Raw genomic sequence first — 14,877 nt, 5'->3', positions numbered from 1 at the left:
GCTGGTATAGGACAGGTCTGTGTACATTTTGCAGGGCAGACAGCGGCAGGAATGGGATGAGGGATTGCCTGTGCCTTCATAGGTGTGAATGAACAGGCAGGCTCCATCTCCCGTCAGAACAGCTACTGCAATCTCTTGGTAGAAATACTCAGGGGTCAGGGATGGAATGTGACACTGGCTGCTAGCAGAAACAAAGGGGGACCAGGATACTTCCAAACCAGAGCTTATTAACCCCCCGGGTGCTGCAGGAGTCCATCCCTTAGAGCTATTCCCCATGGCTAACAGTAGGAAAAGAGACTTGTTTTCAGCCTGTCATTACTTGCCTGCCAGCAGCAAAATTTTACATTCAGCACCAAGCAAGCATATGTGAAATGGTACCATTCCCTGCCTGCAGCACCCTATTCAGTACTATATGTGTATGCCACCCTGCCCTCCATTCTGTACATGTGCCATTGCCACCCTGCCAAAGCCCTATTCATCCTGAATCCCTCCACTGGCTTGCTATCCAGTCCAGAATCAGATTCAAGATATTGTGTCTGACCTACAAATCTGTCCACAAAACCTGTCCAACCTACATTTCCGATCTTACCCAGAGATACAAACCTAGCCGCTCACTCCGCTCCTCAATGCACTTCGCCTGACCGTCCCCCGCATCACCTAGTCCTATGCACGCCTCCGGGGGGGGGGGGGGGGTATTTTTTGACACTCGCCCTGGGAGAAATTTAACCTAGAAACTGCACTGCTAATAGATCGCCTGGTAAAAGTTTAATAGTTGAAATTTTTTGCAGCAAATGTTTTGTATCCTTTAACCTCCTGAGCGGTATGGACGAGCTCAGCTCGTCCATCACCGCCGGAGGCTGCCGCTCAGGCCCTGGTGGGCCGATTTTCTTCAAATAAAGTGCAGCACACGCAGCCGGCACTTTGCCAGCCGCGTGTGCTGCCTGATCGCCGCCGCTCTGCGGCGATTCGCCGCGAGCAGCGGCGAAAGAGGGTCCCCCCAGCCGCCTGAGCCCTGCGCAGCCGGAACAAAAAGTTCCGGCCAGCGCTAAGGGCTGGATCGGAGGCGGCTGACGTCAGGACGTCGGCTGACGTCCATGACGTCACTCCGCTCGTCGCTATGGCGACGATCTAAGCAAAACAAGGAAGGCCGCTCATTGCGGCCTTCCTTGTTTATTCTGGGCGCCGGAGGCGATCGGAAGAACGCCTCCGGAGCGCCCTCTAGTGGGCTTTCATACAGCCAACTTTCAGTTGGCTGCATGAAATAGTTTTTTTTTTAATTTAAAAAAAACCCTCCCGCAGCCTCCCTGGCGATCTCAATAGAACGCCGGGGAGGTTAATGGATGGGGCAGTTTAGCCACTGCCGGCTGCAAGAATACATCAATATATTCACCCACTCTTTGTGTTAGTGATCCCACCCCACTCACAATGGGCCTACCCGGTGGGTTATTGACATCTTTATGGATCTTGGGATTGAAATATATAACCGGAATTCTGGGGTTGGTGGGTAATAAGTATTTTAATTCCTCTGTGGATATAATCCCTTCTTTTTCTCCTTCCAGGAGTTTCAATTTCAATATATTTTTATATTCAAGAGTGGGGGTTTGTCTTAAAACCTTATACGTATCCCCATCGTTGAAAATTCTGGTCATTTCCATCTTATACTGCTGTGCATTCATTACTACCAGTCCGCCCCCCTTATCAGCAGGTTTCAGTACTAAATTATTTTCTTCTACCAGCCCCTTAATTTGGTCTGCCAATTTCTTACTATTCTTTTGTGTTTTTATCTCCAAGGACTCGAAACATTCAAAAGAGCTGTATTGAATGATCTAAACAGTGCCCCTCCTAGTCAGATCCTGGGGATTGAACACTGATCTATTTCTTAATTGTGTGTGGACATACTCCTGAGGGGTGCTGCTAGCTTTTGATGTAGGTCCTTCTCTATTGAGAAAGTTCTTTTTTATGTTCAATGTCCGAACGTATTTATTTATTCCCAGATAGGCTTCAAATTTGTTCAGTTTCTTTGGGGGGGCAAAATTAAGTCCCTTATCCAGCAAAGATAATTGTTGGGGATTTAATGGAATTCCACTGATATTAAATATACCACCTCCCTTAGTTCTCACCTTTTTCTGCTGTCTTCTCCCCCCTCTGCACCCTCGTCTATTCTTTCTGGGCCCCCTCCCCAGTCGTCCTCCCCCTGACGCTGTTGGTGGCCCCAGTTTTGTCTCTGATCTAGACCTATAAAACGCTCATCATAATAATTCATTTCATTATAATCATTGTAACCCTCCAGCTCATCTATTTGAAAGGGAGATCCCATCATATCCTCTCCCCTCTTGTTGCCCATTGGGATTCCTATTCCTGAGGTTATAGTGTCTAGTAACATATCTCGGTGGAGTTCCCCTATCTCCTGGATTTGTCTGTCTAGGGTTTTGTGCAGGTGAATTTCTTCTCTAATTTTAAAAATCTGTATAATTTAATGATGAAGGAGCAGATAGCTTTGTGGGATATAGCCAGCTATAAGAGGTATATTGAGGAAAATTTAGTCCCAAGAAGATACAGGTGGGACATTTTGGCTCAGGGGATCTATTAGTAACCGGAGATGTGACCTCATTGTACACTGTCATCCCCCATCAAAAAGGGGGTGACATTGTAAGGGAATCTTTACAGGTGGGGGGTGAACTGAAAGAAAGACAAATTGAATTTATTTTGGATTTATTGAATTACTCCTTGACTCACAATTTTTTCTGGTATCAAAATATGTATTATCTGCAGTGCACAGGCTGCACTATGGGGGCCAAATATGCCCCCAGCGTAGCCAACCTATTTATGGGAAGATGGGAGGATGAAATAATGGGCACTGGGGAAGCTAACAATATTGTATCATGGAGCAGGTTTATTGATGACCTATTTTTTATTTGGAGGGGACCCCGGAATACACTGGAAGAATTCTGTGAGAATATGAACCAACATTGGCCCGAGGTTAAGATAATGGTAAAGATAGATGCCACACAGGTGGAGTTTTTGGATCTGATTATTAGAATAGAGGGACAGCAGCTAACAACAAGTACTTTCTTCAAGCCTACCGATAAAAATGGATATATTCCAAAAAACAGCTGCCACCACAATAGGTGGCTGGAAAATATACCGAAAGGCCAGATTATGAGGATCAGGCGTAATTGCTCACATTCAGGTGACTTTAGAGAACAAAGTAAAGTACTGGCCCAGAGGTTTGAAGAGAAAGGATATGAAAGGAATAAACTAATGACAATAGTGGACCAGGTTGGTCAGATGGACCGGCAAGATCTTCTGGTCAACAAAGGGAATACCAAATGGAAGTTTGGGGAATTTTATTAAAAATAAATTAAAAAATTATTAGAAAGCACTGGAATATTCTACAGCTGGACACCACCCTCAAAAAAGCCCTAGACCAAGGTTTGTGTATAAAAAAGCCCCGAATCTGAGATCTAAACTAGTTAGCAGCTATATTGAATAAATGCCCAGAACTTATTGGGTCAGAATGGCTTCTTCCCCTACATCACAAATTACATTTAGGTGTGGGGGCTGTCTGGGGGGGATTGATATCAGTAAGGGGGGGGGGTGTGCTGACTGGAAAGGGGTATATGCCTAGACAAACACAGCATAGTTGCACATATGGAGTAGTGGACAAATTAAGGGAATTTTCATCCAAAGGTGATTAACAGGGGGGCACATCATTGTAATGGGAATAGCAGAATGGTGAGACAGAATGGGAAAATTTTGGAGATTAAATAAATTAATTTCGAGTAGCTCATCACTATATAATGGGGCCCCTTGAATGGAAAATCATAAATTAATTTTAATGGAAAATTTGAATGGAAAATCATAAACTAATCAAGGGGGGTCAGCATAAGAAATCACAGGAATCAAATCTAAGTCACTACTAATGGTGGGAATGTAGTAATTGCACTGTAAATGTAATAATGACTTCAATAGTCTAAAATCAATTTCTATATAGTGGAGTACAAGAAATTGCAGGAACCAACCCATACTGGGATTGATGGTATAAATGTAATAAAGAGAAAGGCCACCAGGTGGCAGTGGTTCATAGTTGGGTCTGTGTAAATGTAGGATTGCGTAATTTTTAATGTTTAGTATTAATTATTATGTTATTGATTTTTAATTTTTAATTAATTGAGGCTAAAGATATGACACTATTCGCTAGATAAATGAATTATGGATAATATTTATTGTGAAAACAGCAGCGTCTGGTTGCAAATAGTCAGCACGAGGCTAGCCAATCCTGGCAGACTCTGTGCAGTAAGCGTACTATAAAGCGGACGTCACGCACGGGTGACGGCAGCCCCTGATGAGTCCGATTGGACGAAACGCGTAGGGCAGAGCCACGTCCAGTGCGTCTGACGTCACCACGGTAATAGAGCGGCGGTGGTTGAATCGGGTTACGAAGCGGGGGACCATAGCGCGACTATACATGGGAACCCGGGAGAGGAATCGGGACGCCGATGCCCATATCCAGACGGGACTAGACCTGATGTTGCAACAGACTCTGCTGTTGGTCCATGTGATGTGCCTGATTACCAAGAATTCATACGTGAGTGCGCCCTTGTAGCGCAGGAAGTTTTATTGTTTTTAAAAGGTATCATGCGATGTTGTTGTTTTATATGTTTGGAAACCAATTACTGCAATATTAAAAAGAAGTGCCAGTGGGGAGTTGTGATTTAAGCGATAGATCCACCTGATTTCTGAGGTAGCCCTCATCTGGTGAGCGATCTATAGTGGAAGTGTATGGTCACGTGTGCTGTACTATTGTCACTGGAACACGGGTGATGTGTGATTTCGTGATAACAGAATTACGCTATGTGGAGTCTTTTGTATATATCTTTTAGGAGCATCTGATGCAGTGGGGAGCGCGATTCAACTTTGAGTGACTCGTTTGTGTCTGGAACACTGTAATAGCGATCCCACTTTTTTGTGAAGAGAACTTTTGATGGTCGGGACATTAAACTAAATCTTTTGTCCTAAAGGTCCAAGGACAGGCAGCGCAGCTTTGTGTAATATTCCAAAAATTATAAAAGAGTGCACTCACAAATTTCAAAGAATTATATGCGCATATATAAAATAATCCACACCGGCTAGCGTCTCCTTCGCTCCGTAGTCTCCGCCCAACTAGTTTCGTAATTTGATTCATCAGGGGCATGGCCTATTGGAGCCAGGAGACGCAGTTAAGTTCAGTCCCATAGTCGCATGGTCCATCGGAATCCGCCTACCTCAGTATCATTCATTGGCCGCTGCATACCTTACATAGTTACATAGTTATTTTGGTTGAAAAAAGACATGCGTCCATCGAGTTCAACCAGTACAAAGTACAACACCAGCCTGCTCCCTCACATATCCCTGTTGATCCAGAGGAAGGCGAAAAAACCCTTACATGGCATGGTCCAGTTAGCCACAAAAGGGAAAAATTCCTTCCCGACTTCAGATGGCAATCAGATAAAATCCCTGGATCAACATCATTAGGCATTACCTAGTAATTGTAGCCATGGATGTCTTTCAACGCAAGGAAAGCATCTAAGCCCCCTTTAAATGCAGGTATAGAGTTTGCCATAACGACTTCCTGTGGCAATGCATTCCACATCTTAATCACTCTTACTGTAAAGAACCCTTTCCTAAATAAATGGCTAAAACTTTTTCCTCCATGCGCAGCTCATGTCCTCTAGTCCTTTGAGAAGGCCTAGGGACAAAAAGCTCATCCGCCAAGCTATTATTGCCCTCTGATGTATTTATACATGTTAATTAGATCCCCTCTAAGGCGTCTTTTCTCTAGACTAAATAAACCCAGTTTATCTAACCTTTCTTGATAAGTGAGACCTTCTATCCCACGAGTGAGACCTTCCATCCCACTGGAGTAGGGAACCACTGGAGCTGAGCCTTTAACGGGTGTGGTGTAATTTTTTTTTTTTTTTGTGCCAAACAATATTACCCTGTGGCTGTATGTTTATTTGCATTACCTGAGCACTGAAGAACTGTGAGCGGGACGAGCTGGTTCGTGACGATTATACTGACCAGAATCACAAGCGCTTATGCCGATCAGTGTGGGTTGGCCTAAAAACCTGGTGAGCGTATAAAGTTTCTTACATTTTGAAAGAAGATGACAGTTGAATGAAGGACTTGTGTACCTGGACATTTTATTGGAACACAGAGAAATCTTGGTTGTGCTCTTCCTATATATCAGACTAATATTAAGATTATTTTATATAAGGTTTTTATGTACATGTGGTTGTTGAGCGCTATACCCTTTCTTAGGAATAATCGCAGAACGCCCGCGATTATTGCTAAGTGCTCAAGTGTGAACACTGCCATAGACTAAAATAGCACTAGCGTTTTTAAAAAAAACACTAGCGCTTTAGCGATGGGCCCGTTCACACTAGGAGCGGTTTTCTGAGCGTTTTGCGATTGATTAGCATTTCTTAAAATCCCTCCCATTAACTTTCATTAAAATCACGGTAAAAATAGCGGATCAATCGCTAATCAATATCAAAACGCTCAGAAAAGCGCTTCTAGTGTGAATGGACCCTAATACTGTTGGTGTGGGAAAGGGCAACTTATGAATGTCTTTTCATGTTTAAAGGACAACTGCAGCGAGAGGGATATGGTAGGTATTTCCTTTTAACCACTTAAGGACTGCAGTCATAAAACCCCTTAAGGACCAGAGGCTTTTTTTCCATTCAGACCACTGCAGCTTTAACGGTTTATTGCTCGGTCATACAACCTACCACCTAAATGAATTTTACCTCCTTTTCTTGTCACTAATACAGCTTTCTTTTGGTGCTATTTGATTGCTGCTGTGAGTTTTACTTTTTATTATATTCATCAAAAAAGTTTTGTCAAAAAAATGACTTTTTTTAATTTCTGTGCTGACATTTTTCAAATAAAGTAAAATTTCCTATACATTTGAGCGCGAAAGTTATTCTGCTACATGTCTTTGATAAAAAAAAACAACATTGTGTATATATTTATTGGTTTGGGTAAAAGTTATAGCGTTTACAAACTATGGTGCAAAAAGTGAATTTTCCCATTTTGAAGCATCTCCTACTTTTCTGAGCACCTGTCATGTTTCATGAGGTGCTAAAATTCCAGGATAGTATAAATACCCCCAAAATGACCCAATTTTGGAAAGAAGACATCCCAAAGTATTCACTGAGAGGCATGGTGAGTTCATAGAAGATTTTATTTTTTGTCACAAGTTAGCGGAAAATGACACTTTGTGACAAATAAAAAGGGAAAAAAAAGTTTCCATTTCTTTTAACTTGCGACAAGAAAAAATGAAATCTTACATGTATAATAATGAAGAATGAGGATTGGCTCCTGGGTGCATACAAAAAACTCCTATTTATTTATCAAAAAAGTATAACATATATACACAAATGTTTTAGAAAGACATTAAATAGACCTCACAACAACTGATAAAATTATACTCATTAGCACAATAAATGACCTAAAGGAGGCTGCAGTCCTCCAAAAAACGCAAAGTCACTGAAACATGGATTCAATATAGATGATCAGCAGCAGCAAAGCAGCAGCCAAAAAAGCAGCAAAAAAACAGCAAAAGGGCAAAAAAAGCAAAAAAAAAAAAAAAAAAAAAAGCAGCAAAAGAAAGAGTTATGATAATTGCAGATTGATTGCACAAGCCCACGAGCTAGGTGATTGTTAATGGCAGCAAAGCATGACACTGGGATCCGCATGTGTTAACAGCTGGTATGTTAGGCAAACCAAGGTTAGGGTGGTACATCTAAGCATGGCAACCAGGATCAAAAGACCAACTCCAATTTTCCAACTGTTCCAAAGAGACAGTGCAGTTATCCAGCCAAACCATCTCTGTAATCCTCCATACGTCCCACAATCTCACTCGCAGATTGGAGGAGGAAAGCAAACAGTTCATATCATATCACTCAGTTCCTCAGGACTCTTGCAAAGGAATAGAATCAAAAGGTAGCAGTACTGAGTGTCATGTTTGCCAAAGCATAATTTCCATATAAATCATGCATGCTTGCTCTGCACCAGTTCATAACACTTTAGAGTATTTGTGGTGAGTAATCCATCATCCATATTTACCAGTCCTCTGCGGTGTAGGTCATGAATGTGATAGAGTGAGCATAAGAGCGCCAAAGGTCACGACATGTTTCGCTGACTGCTCCGTCAGCCTCCTCAGGTGATAGCGCAAAAGTGAAGTTTCTCCATATGCCGGGTCACATCCGTCTTATGCCGCCGAGGCGGCCCGCCTCCCCATCTCCCCCATGCATGCGGCCAATCGAGGGGCCCGCCGGTGATGCGTGACGTCATATCCGGGTCTCCCCTACACCAATCAGGTGGGGAGCGGATAATAGACGTCATGTGTAGACGGGTAGCAACTAGACAACTCCGCCTCCCTTGGCAGCCACCGCAGACAGCCCACAAGCCTGTAACTTTCGCAAACCACCCTAGGGCGGAACTCCGAAACTGACAAGCTAACCGCCCACTAACAGCGAGCAAACCGTCGCTGTCGGCACGATTGACGCCTGCAGAGAAAAGAAAAAGAGAGGGAGTGAAAAAGGGGGGGGGGGCGGCGACCTAGAGGGGAGATCCGGCCGGGAAAGATGTAATACAAAATGATGCAAGAAACCATATATCAACAAAATATATACTACATAACATGATATAGACCCCCTATGCCCAAATGGATATGCGCAGCACCACAGACACAAATTGTATCGGTGATCAGCGCACACAATAGGGCATCAAAAAGCAAAAGGGGGTATCCATCCAAAAACTATCAACATCATAATGGTGCCACATAAAACCGCCCCCCCGGCACATGCACACACACACACACACACACACATATATATATATATATATGCGCACATGCCCGGGCGCGCAGAAACGGCACAAAAAAGTCAAATGTTTAATAAAGGGGTGAGATCGGATGCATCCCGCAGCCTGCACAATATTGCATTAAAAAGAATACTCATAGTCACAGAGAAAGTGGTATGTAATGCAAAACCACTAAGAGCATGCTCGGATAGATAGAAGAGAGGACATCATATCACATCACCTTACCTGCGTAAAAGCAGGAAAGCGATCAGGTAGGGACAAAAAGGCAAGGGGGAAGGGAAAGGGGAAACAGAAGGCACCATCTAAGTCAAAGATGTACCGAGATCAACAGGGGGGCAAAAATGCTGCATAATGCACTGCATCATTTAGGCCCTTACCCTGAGTGGCGTTGAGTTCAAAAATCCACCTTAATTCTCGCTGGAGTAACTGTCGATCAATATCCCCTCCCCTAATGTGAGGGTGGATCCTGTCCAGACCTACGAAGCGTACACAGTCCGCATTACCGCCATGTGTTAGATTTACATGTCGGAATATGGGTGACTTGAAGTTGCACCCCCTAATGTCCGCAGTATGTTCTTTAATACGTTCCTTAAATTCACGATATGTCTTTCCAATGTAAAAACATCCACATACACATGAGAAGATAAATTACAGCTTTAGTATTACAGTTAACAAAATGTCTCAATTTCCATCTGCGTCCGTCAGGGAGTGCAACCTCTGACCCTACCTCCAAATATCTACAGTAGACACATCCTCCACACTTATATGTGCCCACTACAGTACAATGCTTGGACCTAGATTTACGTTCAAAATGGCTACTTGTCATTAAATCTCTTAAAGTTCTTGCGCGTCGATAAGTGATTTTAGGTTTATCTGAAATCAAACCTCTAACTGATGGGTCGCTATTAAGCACCTGCCAGTGTTTATGCAAAATTTTCTGAATGGCCAGTTCCTGATCATTAAAGCGAGTGATCAAACGAACTCCCTCCTGTGAATCGACAGAACGATGAAAACATTCATTCCTATTGGTCCCTTATATATATATATATATATATATATATATGTGGGCATGTGCGCACATATATATATATATATATATATGTGTGTGTGTGTGCATGTGCCGGGGGGCGGTTTTATGCGGCACCATTATGATGTTGATAGTTTTTGGATGGATACCCCCTTTTGCTTTTTGATGCCCTATTGTGTGCGCTGATCACCGATACAATTTGTGTCTGTGGTGCTGCGCATATCCATTTGGGCATAGGGGGTCTATATCATGTTATGTAGTATATATTTTGTTGATATATGGTTTCTTGCATCATTTTGTATTACATCTTTCCCGGCCGGATCTCCCCTCTAGGTCGCCGGGCCCCCCCCCCCCCCCTTTTTCACTCCCTCTCTTTTTCTTTTCTCTGCAGGCGTCAATCGTGCCGACAGCGACGGTTTGCTCGCTGTTAGTGGGCGGTTAGCTTGTCCGTTTCGGAGTTCCGCCCTAGGGCGGTTTGCGAAAGTTACAGGCTTGTGGGCTGTCTGCGGTGGCTGCCAAGGGAGGCGGAGTTGTCTAGTTGCTACCCGTCTACACATGACGTCTATTATCCACTCCCCACCTGATTGGTGTAGGGGAGACCCGGATATGACGTCGCGCATCACCGGCGGGCCCCTCGATTGGCCGCATGCATGGGGGAGATGGGGAGGCGGGCCGCCTCGGCGGCATAAGACGGATGTGACCCGGCATATGGAGAAACTTCACTTTTGCGCTATCACCTGAGGAGGCTGACGGAGCAGTCAGCGAAACATGTCGTGACCTTTGGCGCTCTTATGCTCACTCTATCACATTCATGACCTACACCGCAGAGGACTGGTAAATATGGATGATGGATTACTCACCACAAATACTCTAAAGTGTTATGAACTGGTGCAGAGCAAGCATGCATGATTTATATGGATATTATGCTTTGGCAAACATGGCACTCAGTACTGCTACCTTTTGATTCTATTCCTTTGCAAGAGTCCTGAGGAACTGAGTGATATGATATGAACTGTTTGCTTTCCTCCTCCAATCTGCGAGTGAGATTGTGGGACGTATGGAGGATTACAGAGATGGTTTGGCTGGATAACTGCACTGTCTCTTTGGAACAGTTGGAAAATTGGAGTTGGTCTTTTGATCCTGGTTGCCATGCTTAGATGTACCACCCTAACCTTGGTTTGCCTAACATACCAGCTGTTGTTAACACATGCGGATCCCAGTGTCATGCTTTGCTGCCATTAACAATCACCTAGCTCGTGGGCTTGTGCAATCAATCTGCAATTATCATAACTCTTTCTTTTGCTGCTTTTTTTTTTTTTTTTTGCTTTTTTTGCCCTTTTGCTGTTTTTTTGCTGCTTTTTTGGCTGCTGCTTTGCTGCTGCTGATCATCTATATTGAATCCATGTTTCAGTGACTTTGCGTTTTTTGGAGGACTGCAGCCTCCTTTAGGTCATTTATTGTGCTAATGAGTATAATTTTATCAGTTGTTGTGAGGTCTATTTAATGTCTTTCTAAAACATTTGTGTATATATGTTATACTTTTTTGATAAATAAATAGGAGTTTTTTGTATGCACCCAGGAGCCAATCCTCATTCTTCATTATTATACATGTAAAATTTGTTGGCATAGTGCATACTTGAAACATGTTGTAGGTTTAAATTTTATATTTTTGACTTTCAATGGTATGATTCGACTTTTCTCTCGGGATCCCCATTTAGGGTAATTTTTGAATATATAAAAAATGAAATCTGCCACGGACTCACTATGCTCCTCTCTGAATACCTTGAAGTGTCTACTTTCCAAAATGAGGTCATTTGTGGGGTGTGTTTACTGTCCTGGCATTTTTTGGGGGTGCTAAATTGTAAGCACCCCTGTAAAGCCTAAAGGTGCTAATTGGACTTAGGGCCCCTTAGCGCAGTTAGGCTGCAAAAAAGTGCCACACGTGTGGTATTGCCGTACTCAGGAGAAGTAGTATAATGTGTTTGGGGTGTATTTTTACACATACCCATGCTGGGTGGGAGAAATATCTCTGTAAATGACAATTTTTTTGATTTTTTTACACACAATTGTCCATTTACAGAGATATTTCTCCCACTCAGCATGGGTATGTGTAAAAATACACCCCAAAACACATTATACTACTTCTCCTGAGTACGGCGATACCACATGTGTGGAACTTTTTTGCACCCTAACTGCGCTAAGGGGCCCAAAGTCCAATGAGTACCTTTAGGATTTCACAGGTCATTTTGTGACATTTGGTTTCAAGACTACTCCTCACGGTTTAGGGCCACTAAAATGCCAGGGCAGTATAGGAACTCCACAAATGACCCCATTTTAGAAAGAAGACACCCCAAGGTATTCCGTTAGGAGTATGGTGAGTTCATAGAAGATTTTATTTTTTGTCACAAGTAAGTGGAAATTGATTTTAATTGTTTTTTTTTTTTTCACAAAGTGTCATTTTCCGCTAACTTGTGACAAAAAATAAAATCTTCTATGAACTCACCATACTCCTAACGGAATACCTTGGGGTGTCTTCTTTCTAAAATGGGGTCATTTGTAGCGTTCCTATACTGCCCTGGCATTTTAGTGGCCCTAAACCGTGAGGAGTAGTCTTGAAACCAAATGTCGCAAAATGACCTGTGAAATCCTAAAGGTACTCATTGGACTTTGAGCCCCTTAGCGCAGTTAGGGTGCAAAAAAGTGTCACACATGTGGTATCGCCGTACTCAGGAGAAGTAGTATAATGTGTTTTGGGGTGTATTTTTACACATACCCATGCTGAGTGGGAGAAATATCTCTGTAAATGGACAATTGTGTGTAAAAAAAATCAAAAAATTGTCATTTACAGAGATATTTCTCCCACCCAGCATGGGTATGTGTAAAAATACACCCCAAAACACATTATACTACTTCTCCTGAGTACGGCAATACCACATGTGTGGCACTTTTTTGCAACCTAGGTGCGCTAAGGGGCCTAACGTCCTATTCATAGGTCATTTTGAGGCATTTGGATTCTAGACTACTCCTCACGGTTTAGGGCCCCTAAAATGCCAGGGCAGTATAGGAACCCCACAAGTGACCCCATTTTAGAAAGAAGACACCCCAAGGTATTCTGTTAGGAGTATGGTGAGTTCATAGAATATTTTTTTTTTTGTCACAAGTTAGTGGAAATTGACACTTTGTGAAAAAAAACCCAATACAAATCAATTTCCGCTAACTTGTGACAAAAAATAAAATCTTCTATGAACTCGTCATACACCTAACAGAATACCTTGGGGTGTCTTCTTTCTAAAATGGGGTCACTTGTGGGGTTCCTATACTGCCCTGGCATTTTAGGGGCCCTAAACCGTGAGGAGTAGTCTTGAACCCAAATGTCGCAAAATGACCTGTGAAATCCTAAAGGTACTCATTGGACTTTGGGCCCTTAAACGCGGTTAGGCTGCAAAAAAGTGCCACACATGTGGTACTGCCGTGCTCAGAAGAAGTAGTATAATGTGTTTTGTGGTGTATTTTTACATATACCCACGCTGGGTGGCAGAAATATCTCTGTAAATGACATATATTAGATTTTTTTTACACACAATTATCCATTTACAGAGATATTTCTCCCACCCAGCATGGGTATGTGTAAAAATACACCCCAAAACACATTATACCAGGGTTTCTCAACTTTTTTGTTCCAAGTACCCCCTATTGCAATTCAGTTCCAGCCAAGTACCCCCAGGACGAGCGTAGCGGGCGAAAGTTACAAGGAGAGGAGCACGCGTATGTTACTAGCGCACGCTACGCTGCACTACTGCAGCATAGTGCGTGCTCATTAAGAGAGAGATCAAAACGAAATTTGACAGGAAATTGCATGGAGTTTAGGCAGAGGAGATGAGAGTTAAGCAGATGAGAGAAGAGGGGAAGTATGCAATATATAGGAGAATCTAATAAATAAATGCAAGGCAGATAATCCAGTGATCAAACAGAAAGATATGTTAAATTAATAGGAATACTGCAATTGAGTGACAATAACTGCATACAATAGTCATAAATAGAGTGCAAATGCTATCACCATAAACAAGGATTACAATAAACTGCACAACCTGCTAATGCAAGCTATAAATACAGAAAGGGACGAAGGATAAAAAGTGTGCAAAAGAGTGGAGATGGGTGAACTACAGGAGAAGAGCTGAAAGCTGGTGCAGGCTCAGCCCAGTGCTGGAAGAGGGAGACGGGACAGTGTGTGCACAGAGGGGAGGGGGAAAGACAGTGTCTGCAGGACAGGCTGACAGAAGGGACTGAGAGAAATGTGGGAGAGATATCAGGATACCTGCAGACAACTGCAGTCCGTGGAGGAGGTATACTACCTTCTGGAGCAGAGACATATCTCTCCTGGCTAATTCAAACAACACGGGCTAGTGCAGCTCTACCCAATGCTGTGCACTGGGGGGAGGGGCTTCTCCCAGTAACGAGACTCTCTCCCTCTCTGGCTGTATTCCCCTCTGGGTGGGCAGTGGGCAAAGCGACGTTCTGTGCAGTGGTATTCTGTTCCCAGCCGGAAATATAAACTAATTATCGGCTGGGTACACAGATCCCAGAGAGGCGGAAGGTGAAATAGTCCCTTTCACCTGTCTGCCTGCCTCTCTATAACAATCCTTTTTTTACTTATGGAAATTGCAGTCTAGTGGCTGCACTTCAGAAAAAAAAGTTACACAAAAAAAAGTACACAGGCAGCCAGGACTGACAGGCTTCCTTGTGGCTCCGAGCTCACTATGCCTGCTATCCCTACGCCACTGAAGCCAGCACAGCTGATTGCACTGCGTACCCCTGACTGTAGTCTCGCGTACCCCCTGGGGTACGCGAACCACGTGTTGAGAACCACTGCATTATACTACTTCTCCTGAGTACGGCGATACGACATGTGACACTTTTTTTCAGCCTAGGTGCGCTAAGGGGCCCAACGTCCTATTCACGGGTCATTTTGAGGCATTTGTTTT

The 14,877-nt window shown here is 43.3% G+C and overlaps 1 protein-coding gene across 4 annotated transcripts in view; it reads left to right on the top strand.

The window, feature by feature from the left end:
• The window catches only part of MEMO1 (mediator of cell motility 1), a 715,696-nt gene that overhangs the window by 671,872 nt on the left and 28,947 nt on the right, over positions 1-14,877 (top strand). The window lies entirely within an intron of this gene.

Source organism: Hyperolius riggenbachi, chromosome 4 (assembly GCF_040937935.1).
Source record: "Hyperolius riggenbachi isolate aHypRig1 chromosome 4, aHypRig1.pri, whole genome shotgun sequence".
Lineage (NCBI taxonomy): Eukaryota > Metazoa > Chordata > Amphibia > Anura > Hyperoliidae > Hyperolius > Hyperolius riggenbachi.
This window is presented reverse-complemented; position numbering and strand designations above follow the sequence as displayed.